The sequence below is a fragment of the Nyctereutes procyonoides genome, unplaced genomic scaffold, assembly GCF_905146905.1.
Source record: "Nyctereutes procyonoides isolate TBG_1078 unplaced genomic scaffold, NYPRO_anot_genome, whole genome shotgun sequence".
Lineage (NCBI taxonomy): Eukaryota > Metazoa > Chordata > Mammalia > Carnivora > Canidae > Nyctereutes > Nyctereutes procyonoides.
In genome coordinates, this window is record NW_026575024.1 from 24600902 (window position 1) to 24620741 (window position 19840).

Below are 19840 nucleotides of genomic sequence, written 5' to 3' on the forward strand. Positions count from 1 at the left end.
ATTGAGCATTTAACAAGAGCAAATACTAAGCCTCTCCAGAGAGGACAATCTCAACTTAGATCACACAAAATTCACACAGATAAAGAAAGGCCTGCCAAAAATGAGCTCTTAAAAATTACAAAATGTACAGTGAAATATCCCACAATAAGCAAGATTCAGTCCAATGAGCTCATCAACAGAAACTATTAGGAAAGTGAAAAGGCAAGCCACAGACTGGGAAAAAAAATATTTCCAAAACACATACCTGTTAAAGGACTTGTATCCCGAATATGCAGCAAAATAAAAAATGGGAGATCAGGGCTTGCTTTGGCAGTACATATGCTAAAATTGAAATGATACAGAGAAGATTAACATGGCCCCTGCACAAGGATGACATGCAAATTCATGAAGTGTTCCATATATTAAGACTTTTAATGAAATGAACAAACAGCAAATGAACAAAAAATAATGATCATATGAAACATTCTATTTTGAGGGTAATTCAGTTTTATGGATGCTGAAATATTAGGTGAAATACAATTAAATCTTAAAAAAGATTTTTAAAACCAAAAACCAATGGGAGACCAGCCCTGAAAATTCTCTGAGTAGACAAAACCAGTTTAATCATATCACAGAGCTTAATTTAGCTTATTTTACAAGATTAACTTGACCTGGGTCATTTCTTGCTTATGCCTTAAAAAATCATAAGCAAAACTTAAACTGTTTCTCAAGATTGAGATAAGGTAACCACTAACCAATTTTATATCATTAAAAAAAATCTAATATTATAACCACTGTGAAGAATAAACAGTCACTGCTTTCTCACTATATAAGCTACTTTATACACCCCTGAGCTTCATTCCATGCTTTGGTTTCAGTGCTCCCGGTTTGCAAACTGTGTTTCTGGTATATGCACAATAAACTTTTACTATTTACTATACTTAAATAATTCACTGGTTTCACTTCTGTTATTTCTGAACTTTTCATAATATAAAGCATTTCTACTAATCTACTTAAAAAAAAGAAACAAAAACTCAATTGAAAAACAGCACAAAAAAAAAGAAAGAAAACCAGCACAAAGTCTGAAAATGTCATAGAAGATATCCAAATGGCCAACAAATATATGAAAAGGTACTTATTAACAACATTACTGGTGTAGGTAATGTAAATAAGAACCAAAATGAGATATCACTACATGTTTGCCAGATTGGCTACAATTAAATTGACAATACCAATCACTGATGAATATATAGAATCACTGGAATGCTCATACATTGTGAATGGGAGTGCAAAATTATGCAACCATTTTAGAAAACTGATTGGAATTTCTAATGAAATTAAACATTTTTCAAAATTGATATAGTAAACAAAAACCTCAGATGTAGGAAGCATAATAGATACTGAGCATATTAATAAACCTAAGTCCACACATTAAAGTGAAATTATCAAACCTAAGGGAAGATATTAACACAACTAGAGAAGATCTGGAAACAATGATCCTACCCAGTAGTAATAAGAATCCCTAATGCCCAGGGGTGCTTGGGTGGCTCAGTCGGTTGGTTGTCTGCCTTCAGCTCAGGTCATGATCTCAGCATCCTGGGATCAAGCCCCATGTCAGGCTCTCCACTCAGCAGGGAGTCTGCTTCTCCCTCTCTGTGTGCATGCTCTAATAAATAAATAAAATAAAATCTTAAAAAAAAAAAAGAATCCCTAATGCCCAGATTGTGATCTTGAAATACCATTTCCCAATAAAAGAAACTATGATATCTTAGAGAAATAGTTGATTCTAGATCTGGTGCTAGAAAAGTACAAGGTGAATCTAGAACATTTTGTTATACCATCTGGCAAGAAAGGCATCAAAGACTACTGGTTGAGGCATCTGGGTGGTTCAGTGGTTGTGCATCTGCCTTGGGCGTGATCCTGGGGTTCTGGGATTGAGTGTTGCATCAGGCTCCCTGCAGGGGACTGCTTCTCCCTCTGCCTGTATCTCTGCCTCTCTCCCTGTGTCTCTCATGAATAAATAAATAAATAAATAAATAAATAAATAAAATCTTAAAACAAAACAAAATCAACAACAAAAACCCGAAGACTACTGGTCATGCCAAAAGGACTCAAGAAACAACTTAAAGAAGCTCTCTCTGGGCAAAAATGGGACACATGGAATGTCACCATAAGTAATACATACAATGCAATACACTTGATTAAAAATGCTTAAATACTTGAGCTCATAATGATATTTTTTAAAAAGCTGGTAGAGTGCCTGGGTGGCTCAGTTGGTTAAGCATCTGCCTTCAGCTCAGGTCATGATCCCAGGGTCCCGGCATTGAGCCCTGCATTGGGCTCCCTGCTCAGTAGGGAGCCTGCTTCTCCCTCTCCCACTCTCCTGCTTGCACTCTCTCTCTCTTTGTGTCAAATAAATAAATAAAATCTTAAAAAAAACAAACTAGTCATATTTGGAGTATGATTAGGGAACCAATCGATTATCCTGAACACTGGCAAATAAAGGAAACGAATCAAGTGTTTTTCCTACCTGTCTTTTATGAACTATACCACTGGGGAAGTAAATTGATTTTTGAAAGCATCTTTTTACAAAAATATTTCAGAAAATAGGGATCCCTGGGTGGCGCAGCGGTTTGGCGCCTGCCTTTGGCCCAGGGCGCGATCCTGGAGACCCGGGATCGAATCCCACATCGGGCTCCCGGTGCATGGAGCCTGCTTCTCCCTCTGCCTATGTCTCTGCCTCTCTCTCTTTCTCTCTCTGTGACTATCATAAATAAATAAAAATTAAAAAAAATAGGAAATCACATTTCTAGTCCTCAATGAATTAATGACTCTAGGGAAAAAGCATCAATGTCTGCTATCACAAAAAAAAGGGGACAATCAGGCAACCACATAATGAGTAGTGTTGTCAAAGGTATCAAACCTGAGTCTGATCAAGCCTCTGCATCCAGCTGCTAATTTTTAGCAACACAGAGGATAAAGTCGATGTTGAACTGCACCCTGAATATGCAAGTAGTAAAATCCAAATTGTGGGAATTCTAGAAGTCAAATAGACCAGGTTCTTCAACAGATAAACTCTAAGAAAAAGAGAAGGGTGGAGGAAAAAACTATAAGTTAAAAGAGATTTAAAACACACAGAATAAAAACATTGTTAGTTCTTTAGAAGCCTTCCATGTGGGCAGCCTCAGTGGCGCAGCAGTTTGGCGCCACCTGCAGCCCGGGGTGTGATCCTGGGGATCTGGAATCAAGTCCCATGTCGGGCTTCCTGCAGGGAGCCTGCTTCACCCTCTGCCTGTGTCTCTGCCTCTTTCTCCCTCTGAATAAATAAATAAATAAATCTTAAAAAAAAATAATAAAAAAAAAGAAGCCTTCCTTGTACCTTATCCCAATCATAGGCACCTGACCTTCTCTCAAAAATAACTACTCTCCTGACTTTATAGTAGTCACTTCCTTGAATTTTTATAGGCTTATTACTGTGTGTGATACTACAGTTTAGTCTTGCCCTTTAAAAAATTAATATATATTTTTTCCTTGACCTGGGTACTAATTAAAAATGAGTTCACTTTATAATAATTCATTAAGCTATATATTTAAGGGGGAGAAGTTTCTGCCTCTGTGTTTTATCTTATTATAAAACCCACTAAAAATAAATATAAAACAACCAGAGATGGTTGTACAACATAGTAAATATACTAAAATCACTGAAGGGCAGCCCCGGTGGCGCAGCAGTTTAGTGCCGCCTGAAGCCCGGGGTTTGATCCTGGGGACCCTGGATCGAGTCCCACGTTGGGTTCCCTGCGTGGAGCCTGCTTCTCCCTCTGCCTGTGCCTCTGCCCCTCTCTCTGTGTCTCTATGAATAAATAAATAAAATCTTTAAAAAAATAAATAAAACCACTGAAATATAAGTACTAAAATAGAAATTTTTATGTTATGTGAATTAGATCTCAAAAAAGTTTTTATAAAGGAATAAAAATTAGATAATTTTCTTTAAAAAAAGGAACCAGAGAGAAGAACATTAATAGCTGATAATGGAATAATATCTTCAAAGGGCTGAATTAAAAGAACTGTCAATTTGAAAAGCTAAATTATCATACAAAAATGAGGGTAAAGTAGACATTTTTAGATTAAAAAAATGAAGAGAGTTTACTACTATCAGACATTTGTTGAGGAACTTTCAAAACTTTATGCAAAAGGGAAATCGACCTAGGAGTAAATGCAAGAGGAAATGGTAAGCAGAAGTAGATGGCACTGGGCCCATGGGTGGCTCAGTGGTTGAGCATCTGCCTTCAGCTCAGGTCATGATCCCGGAGTTTTGGGATCAAGTTCCACATCAGGTTCCCCGCAGGGAGCCTGCTTCTCTCTCTGCCTATGTCTCTGCCTCTCTGTGTGTCTCTTATGAAAAAATAAATAATATCTTTTTTAAAAAAAGTAGATTCCATATTTAATTTATATAGAAAGTAGAGTAAAAGGAATGAGGAACAAAAACTCTTGGTCATACTATTTAAACCTGAACAATGATACAAATACTATAAGCCATAGAGGAAGAGATTGACAGATTTGGATACAGAAAAAAATTCTGGGTGGAAAAATGTACCTTAACAGCATTAAAAATTTTTTTGTTTAAAGTAGGCTCCATGCCCAACGTGCATGGAGCTCAGTGGAGGGCTTGAACTCACAACCCTGAGACCAAGACCTGAACCAAGACAAAAAGTTGGATGTTTAACCAACTGAGCCACACAGGCACCCTTAAAAAAATTTTAAACTATGCAACATGTATATAGGTAAATGGTTACTGCAATGATCTATAAGAAATTCCCTAAATCACTAAGAAAAGAAATTGAACCAGGATGCCTGAGTGACTCATTTGGTTAAGCATTTGCCTTCGGCTTAGGTCATGATCCCAGGGTCTTGGGATCAAGTCCTGCATTGGACTCCTTGCTCAGCTGGGCAGCCTGCCCCTCCCTCTGCCTGCCCCTCTCTCTGACAAATAAATACATATTTTTTTTAAAAAAGAGGGGGGTTGGGTGGCTCAGTTGGTTAAGTGCGTGCCTTCCGTTAGGTCATGATCTCAGGGTCCTGGGATTGTGCCCCGAGTTGGGATCCCTGCTCAGCGGGGAGCCTGCTTCTCCCCCTCTCTCTGCTGTTCCCCCTGCTTGTACTCTCTATTGCTCTAAGTAAATAAATAAGATCTTTAAAAAAAGAAAGAAAAAGAAATTGAACTTTAAAATTGAAAAACAGGCAAAGGACATGTACAGAAAATTTATAAAGAAATACAAATGGGATGGATAGCTCAGTCAGTAGAGCAAGTAACCCTTGGTCTTGGGGTGTGAGTTCAAGCCCCACGTTGGATGTAAAGATTACATAAAAATAAAATCTTAAAAAAAATTTTTATTAAAAAAAAAGAAATAACAAATGACCAGTAAATTTGTCAAAAATCCCCCACAAACAGATGCTCAACTTCATTGACAAGTAAACTTAATAGGACATCAGTTTTTACCTATTATGATGGCAAAATTTTAAATAATTAGTGATACCCAGTGCTGCTGGATTTGTGGGGAAAGATGATAGGAATATAAGCTGATTCAAGTGTTAATGGGAAGGTAAGCTGATTCAACCTTTGTAGAAGGCAATTTTGCAATAACTTATCAAATTTTAAATGTCATATATTTTAACCCATCAATTCTACTTCTTTATTTCAATGAAGTAATCAGATAAGTCCATAATAATACATGAATCTGATGTTCACTACATTGTTATTCATAATTCTAAAAAAACCAGAAACTTAGATGTCCATTAAAATATGACTGGCTACAGGGTGTGATCCTGGGGTCCTGGGATCGAGTCCCACATCAGGCTCCCTGCATGGAGCCTGCTTCTCCCCCTCTGCCTATGTCTCTGCCTCTCTCTCTCTGTCTCTCTCTGTCTCTCTCTCTCTGTGTCTCTCATGAATAAATAAAATCTTTAAAAAATATATGACTGGCTAAGAGTCAGGTTTTTTTTGTTTGTTCATTTGTTTTTAGATCCCACATATAAGTGAAATCACTTATTTCACTTAGCATAATGTCCTCTAGGCCCACTCATATTGTCACAAATGGCAAGATGTCATTCTTTTTATAACCACGTAATATTCCATTGTATGTGTATGTGTGTATATATATATATGTGTCTCTCTCTATATATATATAGACACACACATATATATATATACACACAACATATCTTCTTTATTCATTCATCTATTGATGGACATTTGGGCTGCTTCCATATCTTGGCTATTGTAAGCAATGCTGCAATAAACATAGGGGTGCATATATTTTTTTGAATTAGTATTTTTGGCTTATTTGGATAAATACCCAGTAGTAGAATTGCTGGATCATGTGACATTTCTATTTTTAATTTTTTGAGGACCCTATATACTCTTTTCCAAAGTGGTTGCACCAATTTACATTTCCACCAACAGTACAAGAGGATTCCCTTTTCTCCACATCTTTGTCAATATTTGTTATTTTTTTTTATATATTAGCCACTTGGAGTTAAGGTTATATTTCATGGTGGTTGTGATTTGTACTTTCCTGATGATAAGTGGCGTTGAGCATCTTTTCATCTGTCTGTTGGCTATTGGTATGTCTTCTTTGGAAAAATGTTTACCCAGGTCCTCTGCCTATTTTTTTTTCCTCTGCCCATTTTAAATCAAATTATTTGTTTGTTTGGTGTTAAGAACAAACTGGTGGTTGCCAGAGGAGAGGTAGGTGGGATGATGGGCGAAATAGGTGAAGAGGATTAAGAGGTATAAATTTCTAGTTATAAAATAAGTAAGTCATAGAGATGAAAAGCATAGCATGGGGAATATAATCAAGAACATTGTAATAACACTGTATGGTGACTACACTTATGGTGAGCACTGAGTAATGTACAGGACTGTTGAATCAATATGTTGTATATCTGAAACTAGTATACCATTGTATGCTAATTATACTTCAATTTAAAAAAATCTCAGAATTGAATTGAAAGTTGTAGTGAACTCTAAAATTAAGTTAAAATGAGAGCAAGTGAAATGAAGCATAAAATGTGATTACAAATTATCCTTGCAAACTAAATATTTATTTTTCATTAAATATTTTCTGTTGAGTTAAAAAGAAAAGGATTGATTAAGTAAACTACAATATACCTACACAATGACATAGAGAGTGGCCACAGAGTCTAGAAACACAGATTTATAAAAAAAATCAGACACTTACCCCCTTGGTTACTTCTAGTTTAACAACAGAGAGGACAGGCTCATTTGGTGAAACCAATGACACAATTAACTGAGGCAACATGCTTCAGATGCATATGTAGGGATTGATGGAAATACTGCATTTATGAACCATGTTCATTGCAGTTTATACAGCTCACTGAACTGTGTACCTTGCTAATGAAAGACAACACACTGAATGAATCCTGTTATGATACTGTAATATATCAAAAAATCAATTGTTATGTGCATTTGCCTATTTTCCAGAATTTAAAAAAATATTTATTTATTCATGAGAGACAGAGAGAGAGAGAGAGAGAGAGGCAGGGAGATAGGCAGAGGGAGAAGCAGACTCCTCACAGGGAGCCTGATGTCGGACTCGATCCCTGATCCCAGGATCATGCCCTGAGCTGAAAGCAGGCACTCAACCTCTGAGCCACCCAGGCATCCCTATTTTTCCAGAATTTATAGCCTTTCTTTATTATGCAGTTTTAATAATAAGAAGAAAGATCTGTTAGTACTGACATAGAAAAACTACAATTTATTAATGGAAAAAATTATACAGTAGAATGCATATTATGGTGCCAGTTTTATAAAAACGTGTGTGTGTGTGTTTGTAGATGCATAATAAAAAGTCTGGAGGGCTTTCGTATTTTATTTCCAAATTGTTTCATTTTTATGAGACTTTATTTCCTTTATAACCAGAAAACCAATAAAAATTTCCATTCTGAAAAACTTGAACAAACAATAGCCAAAGCCATGCTTGAGGTTGAGAGTTTTCAATGTCTGTAAACCAGCCATTGCTTTCCTTATTCCAAGCTGTCTCTGTGTGAATGCTGGGACTAGGCAGAAAGGAATGAGGTATTAGTAAAAAATCCTGAAAGTGAGGATGAAGGACTCCAGGTCTTGAGATAGGAAAAGAGAGGAGTAGCTCTCTTTTTAAAATTGAGTAGTAAAGTCAGGATATAAAAAACTTAGATCTACCTGGAGGGAAGGTAAGGTTACCAGGGTATTGGATCCCATTTTTTTCACCTCTCTCTCTGACCTTTAATTGTATACAACCCCAATGAAGGGTAGAGGAGATACTGGTGGTATGAATTCTTCACCTTCCTTTCACTTTTCAGAGCCAGACTCAGGACTAATCAAACATAAGTGAAAGGAATAAGAGAGCAGTGTATTTCTGTGGGCCCTAGCCAGTGATCATCTCAACTAATGCTGTATAGTCTTCAAGGCTCTCATCCTAGAATCCAGGTCTGTAGGAACTTTTTCAACCTGTCACACTGGGAATACATAAGGTTTACTTACTATCCCTAGATTACCCCTTGTTGGAGGGTTAGGTTTTATTACTGTCATTCTTTCCAGATTCCATTTGCAATTTCAGAGCTTAGGATTTCGTATGTTTGTTTTTTATATAATTGCCTATCTTCCTAACTTCTCTCTGTACCTTCCTGAGCAACTTCTCCAGTGTTTTTGGTCCTCTACTTGTCCACCACAAAGGTAGTCAATATGAAGTCTGTTATTAAATAGAGATATAATTTCTATAACATGATCAGTTGTTTCTATATACCTCCATATCACATATAAAGAAATTTAAGATTATTGATACATTCAACAATACATAAAACTGCAATCAATTTATAGATCCAATTAGGTATTGAAAGGGCCTGGTATATTATAGGCCCATATTAAAGGTTAGCTTCCTTCTAAAGAGACATTTAAAATATATATTGCTAACTCTATAATTTATTTTATTATTATTATTATTTTATTTATTTATGATAGTCACACACACAGAGAGACAGAGAGAGGCAGAGACACAGGCAGAGGGAGAAGCAGGCTCCAGGCACCGGGAGCCCGATGTGGGACTCGATCCCGGGTCTCCAGGATCGCGCCCTGGGCCAAAGGCAGGCGCCAAACTGCTGCGCCACCCAGGGATCCCTATTGCTAACTCTAAAAGGAAACGTTGCAATCTTGATATTGCCAAAGATTTTTGAAGACATAAAAGCACTAACTATAAGAGAAAAAATTGATAAATTGGACTTTATAGAAGGATAAAACTTTCTGCTTTCCAAAAGATACACTTAAGAAAGTGAAAGGCAAGCTAGAGACTGGAAGAAGGTATCTGCAACACATATATTTCACAAATGACTTCTATCTAGAACACATTACAAAAACTTTTACACCTCAGTTTTAAGAAGATGGACAAAACAACTGAATAGACATTTCACAACATAAAATATATGAATGGCCAAAAGAACATAAGAAAAGATACTCAACTAATACTCTATTAGCCAATAGGAAAATATAAATTAAAACCACAATGACATATCATTTCACACTCACTAGAATATCTAAAACTAAAACAATGCAATACCATACAGATAGCCAGAATGCCAGGAAGTCAATCTGAGAAATAACAACAGTGTAAGAAAACCACTGATGTGAAAGATGAGGAAAAGGCAATGGTTTAGCTGCAATCTAGAGACTAGGTTTGAACAATAAAAGTAAAAAGGCTTGTTTGGGACTAAGGAGGGATCAAAAGCAAGAAGAGTGGACTGTGACAACCCTCTAACTTCAGGAATTAGAGGGGGGAAGGGAGTAGGAAGTAGGTTTCAGATCCCAGACTTAAAATATCCCTTTATTTGCTGATTTTGTAATTTACTGGACAACAGAATAGTGAAAAGAGAGCAAATATGCAGAGGTGATAAGATTTATTCCTTGTTTCAGATATTTGTCTAATAAACAGGCAGAGGATTGGATTTTAATATTTTGGCTACTGTGGTAGGTTATTACTGTTCACCAGTCTCTCCCCCTACTGTATCCCTCTCTGCAGGATTATACATTCTGCCTGTTGAACACAGAGGGGACTACATATATGAGTTATCTACTGCTGTATGACAAATTACTCCAAAACATAGCAGTTAAAAACAATAGATATTTATTGTCTCACAGTTTCTGTGGGTCAAGAATTTGGGAGTAGTTTAGCTCGTGGAGTTGCAGTCAAAAAGATTTTCTAGGGTTGCAATCTGAAAGCTCAATTGGAGCAGGAAGATCTTCCGAGAGGGCTTATTCACATGGCTGTTGGCAGGAGATCTCTGATCCTCACTGATTGTTGGTGAAGGGCCTATGTCTCTCCCTATATGGGTCTAACTGCTGGGTTACTTGAGTGTCTCATGACATGGCAGCTGGTTTCCTCTAGAGTGAGTAAATCAGGAAAGAGATCAAGGGAGAAGCTGCACACTGCCTTTTATGACTCTGAGAAGGAACATATTGTTACTTCTGCCATTATGTGTTTGTTAGACTCAAGTGACTAAGTCTAGCACTCAAGGGGAGAGGAATTGGGCTCTACTTTCTGAGGGAGGACTGACTTCCTTCCTTCCCTCCTTTCCCTTCCTTCCTTCCTTCCTTCCTTCCTTCCTTCCTTCCTTCCTTCCTTCCTCTTTCTTTTTTTTTTCTTTCTTTCTAAAGATTTTATTTATTCATGAGAGACACTGAGAGAGAGGCAGAGACATAGGAAGAGGAAGAAGCAGGCTCCCTGTGGGGCGCTCGATGTGAGACTCAATCCCAGGACTCTAGGATCATGACCTGAGCCAAAGGCAGTTGCTCAATCCCTGAGCCACCCAGGTGCCCCTCTGAGGGAGGAATTTCAAAGAGTTTGTGGACATATTTTGAAAACCACCATACCTTCTGATTTGCCTTTGCTGAAGGTACCAGGTCACTTTTTCTACTGAAGTATATATTAAACAAGAGCTGAAGTATATATTAAACAAGAGCTGAAGTATAAGACAGAACATGATGTCCAGTATTCCTGCTGACCCAACTCAATTATTATCCTCAGTGTTAGTTTCACTTCCTGCATTCTCTGAATCTCTACTTTTACAAAAGCATTATATCATACTATTATTTATGAATGTTAGATGAGATATAGCCACGTGAACATGATATAAATCAAAATACATAAGTTCAATCATAGAGTGGTCTTTAAGGTGTATAAAATTAAGATTTATCTAGTAATATCCCAGGGCATGACACAAAGTATTATACATAAATCATACTATACTAACTTCAAATGTCCCTAATAGATATGCATACACATATTAGTATGGCTGGTCTGGCTCTGTTTTGGTTACTATTTGCATAAAACGGCTCTTTTCATCCTTTCACTGTATTTGGATCTAATGTGAGTCTCATATGGAAAGAATATAGATGAATCATTTTTAAAATAAATTCTACCAGTCTCTACCTTCTTATTGGAGTATTTTGTTCATGTACACTTACAGTAATTACTGATAATCTGTGGTGAGGATAGCATAACATATAGTTATCAAACCACTGTTGTATATCTGAAAATAATTTAACATTGTGTGTCAACTATACTTCAATTAAAAAAGAAATTTAGGGATGCCTGGGTGGCTCAGCAGTTGAGCGCCTGTCTTTGGTCCAGGGCGTGATCCTGGAATCCTGGGATCAAGTCCCATATCGGGCTCCCTGCATGGAGCCTGCTTCTCCCTCTGCCTGTGTCTCTGTCTCTCTCTCTGTGTATCTCTCATGAATAAATAAATAAAATCTTTTATAAAAAAGAGAGAAATTTAAAAATCATAATTAATGATCTAAAAAAGAAGAAAACCACCACATCATATGATTTGCTCTAATAAAATTGGTAGCATGTATGAGTTCTGGGTAGAAGCTTTAAGAGCTTGTGAGTCCTGGAGTAAATATGGTTAGAACAAAGCTGCAGCCAGTTCACAGTATTGGGGTGAGAAATAAATCTTGCTACTGTGAATCATTAAAATTTGGGTGTTGTTGGTCATCACAGCCCAGCCCATCATAACCCAGCCCATCATGATTAATACATTCACTTTTTATTGACCACTGCCAAGTATATTAGGCATAGTACAAAGTACTTAACAGGTAGTAAGTATCCCATTCAATATTTGAAACAATGATAAGTATTATTATCCTCACTGTATAGAAGGTATAGAGATATCAGAGTGGCCTTTTCCCCATATTCCCCTTCATCTCTCCAAATCTTTAATCTATGTAGAAAGTTTCTTTGGAGTTCAAAATAAACAAACAAATCCCCCCAGAACCTACCAGATTCAGAAAGTTTCAAGGTTGGAAGAAATATTATAGATCATTTAATAAAAGTATCCTTTAAGAATCTTGAGTTCAACATCTTTCCTAATCGTGCAGCTTCTGATTGAAACACCACCTATGATAAGAATTTATTACCTAGTAGGACAGTCCACTCTATCTTTGTACTATTGAGATTATGAAAAAATTCTTCTTTACATTCAGCTAATCCTGATTCATTGTAAATTTTACCCACTGGTCCTCATCTTGGGGACACATAGACTAAGTCTAAATTCTTTTCTATTTGATTGTCTTTCAGATACTTAGAGACAATTTTTTTTTTCAAATTTTTTTTTTGTTTGTTTTATTTATTTATGATAGGCACACAGTGAGAGAGAGAGGCAGAGACACAGGCAGAGGGAGAAGCAGGCTCCATACACTGGGAGCCCCACGTGGGATTCGATCCCGGGTCTCCAGGATCGCGCCCTGGGCCAAAGGCAGGCGCCAAACCGCTGCGCCACCCAGGGATCCCAACTTAGAGACAATTTTACATTATCTTTGATCTCTCTTTAATCACCTATATCCCATCAAAGGCACAAAATATTTGTTTTTATTGCTCTAAAATTCTAATAATGGTTTTTTTGTGCATTTTCTCCTACATAAGATTTGCACGTTTTATTTATTTTATTTATTTATTTATTTGAGAGAGAGAGCATGTGCAAGGGGAAAGGCAGAGGGGGAAGGAGAGAATCCCACACAGACTCTGCGCTAAGCACAGAGCCTGATGAGGGGCTCAATCTCATGACCCTGAGATCATGACCTGACCTGAAACTAAGAGATGCTTAACCAACTAAGCCACCCACGTGCCCCACATTTCTGTATTTTAACAAACACCTTGATTCCAGATAGTCAAACTAATGGTGGGAATTTTAGAATACAAGGGAGATCAGTGAAGAAGATATTATATGCCACTGTGGAAGAAACAAAATTGTTGCAGCCTGGTATTCCCAATCATTCTTGGGAAGTATGCAATAAAAGTTTACAAACTTCTTCCTAAGCTTCATGTGGTTTTAGTGAAATGAAATCTCTTTTTATTCAATAAAACAATGTTTAAATGTTTTAACTGGCCAATAAAGAAACATTAAAGGCAAAACTTTTTTTCCTTAGCCTAACAGAAACAGGATCTGCTATTTCTCCAAAAACAAATGTGTTAAACTGCCTGCAAAAGAAACAAAAGGAAAGAGAAAGCTGTATTCTGTTCACTGACACCCTTAAAAATGATCATGTTTAGAACAATACTTATGGCCTTATTTGGGGTTATATCAAGGAACAAGGCAAGGAAAAACAACATAAAAATGAAGTCAATGTGGTAGCATAAAAAGAAGAAATGATTAGGAGACTGCAGAACAGGAATCTAGTTTCACCTTTGTCACTACTTAGGTGACATGCACAAACTGCTTCACTTCTTGGACCTCAATTTCTTTATCTGTAAAATGTTGGAACTGGAATAGATGGCTTAGAAAGTCTATTGGCTTTTTTTCATAATAAGTTTAAGGGTTTTTTTTAAAGTTTTATTTATTTAAGTAACCTCCACACCCAACATGGACCTCAAACTCACGACCGACCCCAAGATCAGGAGTCACATGCTCTTCCAACTGAGCCAGCCAGGTGCCTCATAAATAAGTTTAATTTTAACACAAAGAGGTATATAGTGTTTTCCAGTACAGAGGAATGGGACCAGTGGCATACTAGTAAATGTTTGCTAATAATATAAATCTTTAACAATAATTGGCTCTCTAGGGGGAAAAAGTGCTCTATTTCCCCCCAACAAAACACTGGTGTAAATAGTCCAATTTTCTTTCTTTCTTTCTTTCTTTCTTTCTTTCTTTCTTTCTTTCTTTCAATAGTCCAATTTTCAAGCTACCAACTATTGAACAGCCTCTAGCAAAATTTCTGAAAATTTAACAATTAGCACTCCAAAGCCTATATAAGAGCAAGCTCCAGCACGCCAGCGGATAGGACTCCATTCATTCATTTGTCCATTCCATTCATTCAACAAACACTCCCTGAGCATTTATTAAGTGCAGGCATTAAATTAAATGGAATACACAAAGATGTGTAAAATTTGGTTCTTGTCTTAGAGGTTTAGATTCTAGTAAATAGGAAATGAATGCAGATAACTCTAATGTTAGGAAGAACATGACAAATAATATAAAGAAGGCAGACATAAGTAAAGTTACTATAAAGTATCAGAGAAGAAAGAGACTATTGCTCTCTGAGACTACTGGGTAGAAGGGACCTTGCAGAAGGAAAACAGATTTCTCAAAAAGAATAGGTCTACTTAAAGATATATTTTAAAAAATTAAAAATATATTTTTGAGAGATTATTTTTCATTTTCGAGAGAGAGAGAGAGAGAGAGAGAGAGAGAGAGTGCACACATGCGCATGGGGGGAGAGGGAGAGAGAATCTCCAGGAGACTTTTCACTAAGCTTGGAGCCCAATAAGGGGCTCAGTCTCACGAGCCTGAGATCATGACCTGAGCCGAAATTAAGAGTCAGAGGCTTAAGCCAACTGAGCCACCCAGGTGCCCCAAAGATACTTTTTGTTTAGAAGGGTTATCTAATAGGAAAGAAGTAGCAATGTATGTTGAGAAAGTAGGAACCTAAAAAGAAATACTTAGAGGAAGCTAGAAACAAAGAGGCCAAGAAGTGATTATATAGGTGGAAGAATAATGAAAGCCACCAAATCAGATGGCTCCAACAAGAAGAACAATCTTCAAATGGAAAGAGTATCATGCCACTCTGAGGAAACTGAAGTACAAGTTAGGAAAGAAGATAGTAAGAAAGCCTTGGGTCATTTCTAAGGAGCACAATTCCTCTAGTTTAGAATTTCATTCCAAAGTTCTTAAAAATTTTACCAGTGAGAATGTAGAATTTACTGCCAGTAATCACTGGGAATCAAGGACAATAGGGAATCTAGAAAAATGTAAAGGTGGCCTAAACTATTATACATAGGGAAAAAGCGATTTCTAGAAATGACAGCCCAGTTAGTGACTTTAATTCTTTGCAATATTCTAAAATTAAACAGATGATTTGTGAATACTTGGAGGAAGGTAACAGAGAAATGAGCATGAGTTAATTAAAACAAATCATACCAAATGAATTACATTTCTTTCATGGATATGGCTAGCAAACAGATAAAGCACATCCTCCCTTAGTTATGTATGATGTAGCCTGGTTTCAAGTTTGTATTTGACAGATTATCTCATGGTGACAATGGTGATACAAAGGAGAAATAGGTATTACTTGAGAAGTACACTTAGTCAAATTTGCAACTGCCTAAATAGAAGGACCATGTGACCTGGACAAAAGTCTATAATAATGGACCACACTTGACCTTGTCCCTTCAACATTTTTATCAACAAATTAGGGAAAAGCATATAATCCATGTCTACAAAATTAACGTATAACACGAAGACAGGAAATATAACTAAAATGGTGAGTTAGAACCAGACTGAAAAAAAAATCTTCAAAAGCTGAACTAGCAATATAACATAGCTGTTAAACAAAGAAAAAAGTTCTCATGTTAAAAGGATGTACAGGTATACCTGGGTGGCTCAGTGGTTGAGCATCGCCTTTGGCTCAGAGTGTGATCCTGGGATCCTGGAATCAAGCCCTGCATCAAGTTCCCCGTGGGGAGTCTGCTTCTCCCTCTGCCTATGTCTCTGCCTCTCTCTACATATCTCTCATGAATAAATAAATAAAATCTTAATTTAAAAAAGGATGTACAAAAAATCGAGGAGCTGATTAGATCATATCTGGAAGATATTTAATTACTTCATCTTTTTTAAAAAAAGATTTTATTAAGAAAAAGATTTTATTTATTCATGAGAGACACAAAGAGAGAGAGGGAGAGACACAGGCAGAGGGAGAAGCAGGCTCCCTGCAAGAAGCCCAGTGTAATATTTGATCCCGGATCACACCATGAGCTGAAGGCAGATGCTCAACCACTGAGCCAGCCAGGCATCCCATTACTTCGTCTTGTGAGTACATTTTCTTATTTGTAAAAATGGGGATAATTATAATACCTATTTAACAGGGTTATTTGTGATAAAAAAATATATCAAGGATCTTAGAAGAGTATTCAAAAAGAAGCATTCAATAAATATTACCCATAATAATATAGCCTTAATTAAAAAATTATAATGTTCTAAAATATATGAATTATAGTATTAAAAATTTATTTATGTTTATTTTATTTTTACTTTTCTAAAGTATATTTTAAATTTCCAAAGATGATCTAAAGTTCTAATACTCGGGATCCCTGGGTGGCGCAGCGGTTTAGCGCCTGCCTTTGGCCCAGGGCGTCGGGCTCCCTGCATGGAGCCTGCTTCTCCCTCTGCCTGTGTCTCTGCCTCTCTCTCTCTCTCTCTCTGTGTGACTATCATGAATAAATAAAATCTTTAAAAAAATAAAAAATAAAAAAATAAAGTTCTAATACTCTAGGCATTGTTGAACACATTGAGTCTCACTCTGTTTATACTTTTCCAGATCATAAAAAGTCTTTTTATATATCCCTCATCAGGATTCATCTTTCCATGCCATAGTTTTATTTGTATAGATGTTTCATAAATTCTTCTGTTAATACTTGTAAGAACTGGATAGATGTAAGAATAAGAATTAAGTTTACCAAATCTGTGGAGTATTCCTGTGTTTTAGATAAAATCTTTTTAAAATTAAATTTATTTTTAATTTTAAAATTTTAATTTAAGTCAATTAATTAACATAATAGCATATTATTAGTTTCAGAGATAGAGTTCAGTGATATATAGCACTGTATATAATACCCAGTGCTCATTCCATCACATGCCCTCCTTAATGCTCATCACTCTGTTCCTCATCCCCCACCCTCCTCCCCTCCAGTGACCCTTGATTTGTTTCCTATGATTCCAAGTTTCTTATGGTTGGATAAAATCTTTCTTATAAAAATGCAAATCATTAAGGAACTCTTTCTTTGGAAGAAAACAGATTATTGGTTTTACTTTATCGTTTAGCTCCAATTTAAGCCTAAATTTAACAATGAAAATGGATTTTTTCCTGGAGCATATGGAACTTTCTGTCCTTTCTAAATAGGAAATTACAGGAACATTTAATGATAAACATTTTCCTCACAATACCAGTCAACAAATCTGTGGAAACACTGATTTGTTGCCTATTAGAAGCAGAGAACAGGGACACCTGGGTGGCTCAGCGGTTGAGCGTCTGCCTTTGGCTCAGGGCGTAATCCCTGAGTCCTGGGATCGAGTCCCATATTGGGCTTCCTTCATGGAGCCTGCTTCTCCCTCTACCTTTGTCTCTGCCTCTCTCTGTGTGTCTCTCATGGATAAATAAATAAAACCTCTACAAAAAAAAGAAGCAGAGAACAGTAATAATAGGATATGGGGAAATTTCAGAGGCAAAGATATATAGTTGACTTTTGAACAACACAGTTTGAACTGTGTGGGTCCACTGACACATGAATTTTTTTAATAAACATGCTGGAAAAATTTTTTGATATTTTTGACAATTTGAAAAAACTTGTAGATGAACCATGTAGCCTAAAAATATTTTAAAAAACTAAAAAGTATGTCATGGGGCAGCACGGGTGGCTCAGTGGTTTAGCGTTGCCTTCAGGCCAGGGCATGATTCTGGAGACCTGGAATCGAGTCCCACATCAGGCTCCCTGTATGGAGCCTGCTTCTCCCTCTGCCTGTGTCTCTGCCTTTCTCTCTCTTTCTGTGTCTCTCATGAATAAATAAAATCTTAAATAAATAAATAAAAAGTATGTCATAAATGTATAAAATATATGCAGATATTAGTCTATTTTACCATTTACTACCATAAAATATACATAAATCTTTTATAAAAAGTTAAAATTTATCAAAACTTACACACATACAGACTATACATGATGCTATCCACAGTCAAGAAATGTAAGCAAAAAAAAAATGTAAGCAAACATAAAGTTGCAGTATTATAACACCATAAAATTAACTGTAGTACATACTGTACTTCTATAATAGTTTTGTAGCCATCTCCTGTTGATATTCAATAACTCAAGTGTTGCAAGGATCCACTTAAAATGCCAGATGATGCTAATCAACTCTGCATGCACAGTTCATCTCTCTAGTAAATAAAGAGTGATCTCTCACAGCTCTTGTGTATTTTTCACTGTGTTTAGTGCAATACTGTAAACTTTTTGAGTAACACCATAGGACCCATACAAAGTGCCACTAGTGATGCTGGAAGTGCTCCCAAGAAGCAGAGAAAAGTCATGACGTTATAAGAAAAGTTGAATTGCTTAATACATGCCATAGACTGAAGTCTGCAGCTACAGTTGCTGCCTTTTCAAGAAAAATGAATTCAGTATAAAGATATTGTAAAAAAAAGAAAAGGAAATTTGTTATGCCAGCAGTTATGCCAGCAGGCATGAAAGTCTTATGCTTTTTGCAAAATATCTTTTTTAAAAAAAGATTGAATCTATTTATTTGAGAGAGAAAGAGGGCATGAGCTGGAGGGAGAGGGAGAAAGAATCTGAAGCAGACTCTATGAAGAGCACAGAGCCCAACAGAGGGCTTGATCCCATGACCTTGAGATCATGACCTGAATCAAAACCAAGTTGGCTGCTTAACCAACTGAGCCATCCAGGTGTCCTGAAAAAATATCTTTTCATCTTGTATTGAAAATGTAGTTTTGGGCAGCCCTGGTGGCTCAGTGGTTTAGCGCTGCCTTCAGCCCAGGGTGTGATCCTGGAGACCCAGGATCGAGTCCCACATCAGGCTCCTTGCGTGGAGCCTGCTTCTCTCTCTGTGTCTTCATGAATAAATAAATAAAATCTATAAAAAAGAAAAGAATAAACTACTTAAAAAAAGAAAATGTAGTTTTATGTGGGTACAGGATTGCTATAAGAAAGGCACTTATCTATAGACTCTGATCTGAGAAAAAGCAAAGTCATTATATGACAACTTAAAGCAAAAGGAAGCTGAAGAATCTAAAGCTGGAGAATTCAATGTCAGTAAAGGATGGTTTGATAATTTTAGAAAGAGATTTGGCCTAAAAAATGTCAAGATAACAGGAAAAGCAGCTTCTGCTGACCAAGAAACAGCAGACAAGTTCCCAGATACCATTAAGAAAATCATTGAGGAGAAAGGATATCTGCCATATCAGGTTAATGAAAATGCTCTATTCTGGGAACAGAAATACCACAAAGAACATTTATTAGTAAGGAAAAGAAGTGAGCACCAGTATTTAAGGCAGGAAGGAGTAGGTTAATTCTACTGTTTTGTGCAAACACAAATGGGTTTATGATGAGGACTGCCCTTATCTATAAAGGTGCTAGTCTGCAATCCTTGAAGGGAAAAGATAAAGAACATTGTCAGTCTTCTGGTTATACAATAAGAGGGCCTAGGCAACAAGAACCCTTTCTCTGGATTGGTTCCATCAATGCTTTGTCCCTAAAGTCAGGAAGTACCTTGCTACTAAGGGACTGCCTTTTAAGGTTCTTTTGAAATTGAA

The 19840-nt window shown here is 36.7% G+C and overlaps 1 non-coding gene across 1 annotated transcript; it reads left to right on the forward strand.

Annotated features, from left to right (window-relative positions):
- The first annotated feature begins 301 nt into the window (after positions 1–301).
- On the forward strand, positions 302–404 carry LOC129498713 (U6 spliceosomal RNA). Its single transcript, XR_008662186.1, has one exon. It is a non-coding gene; the product is annotated as a U6 spliceosomal RNA (small nuclear RNA).
- The last annotated feature ends 19436 nt before the right edge of the window (positions 405–19840 follow it).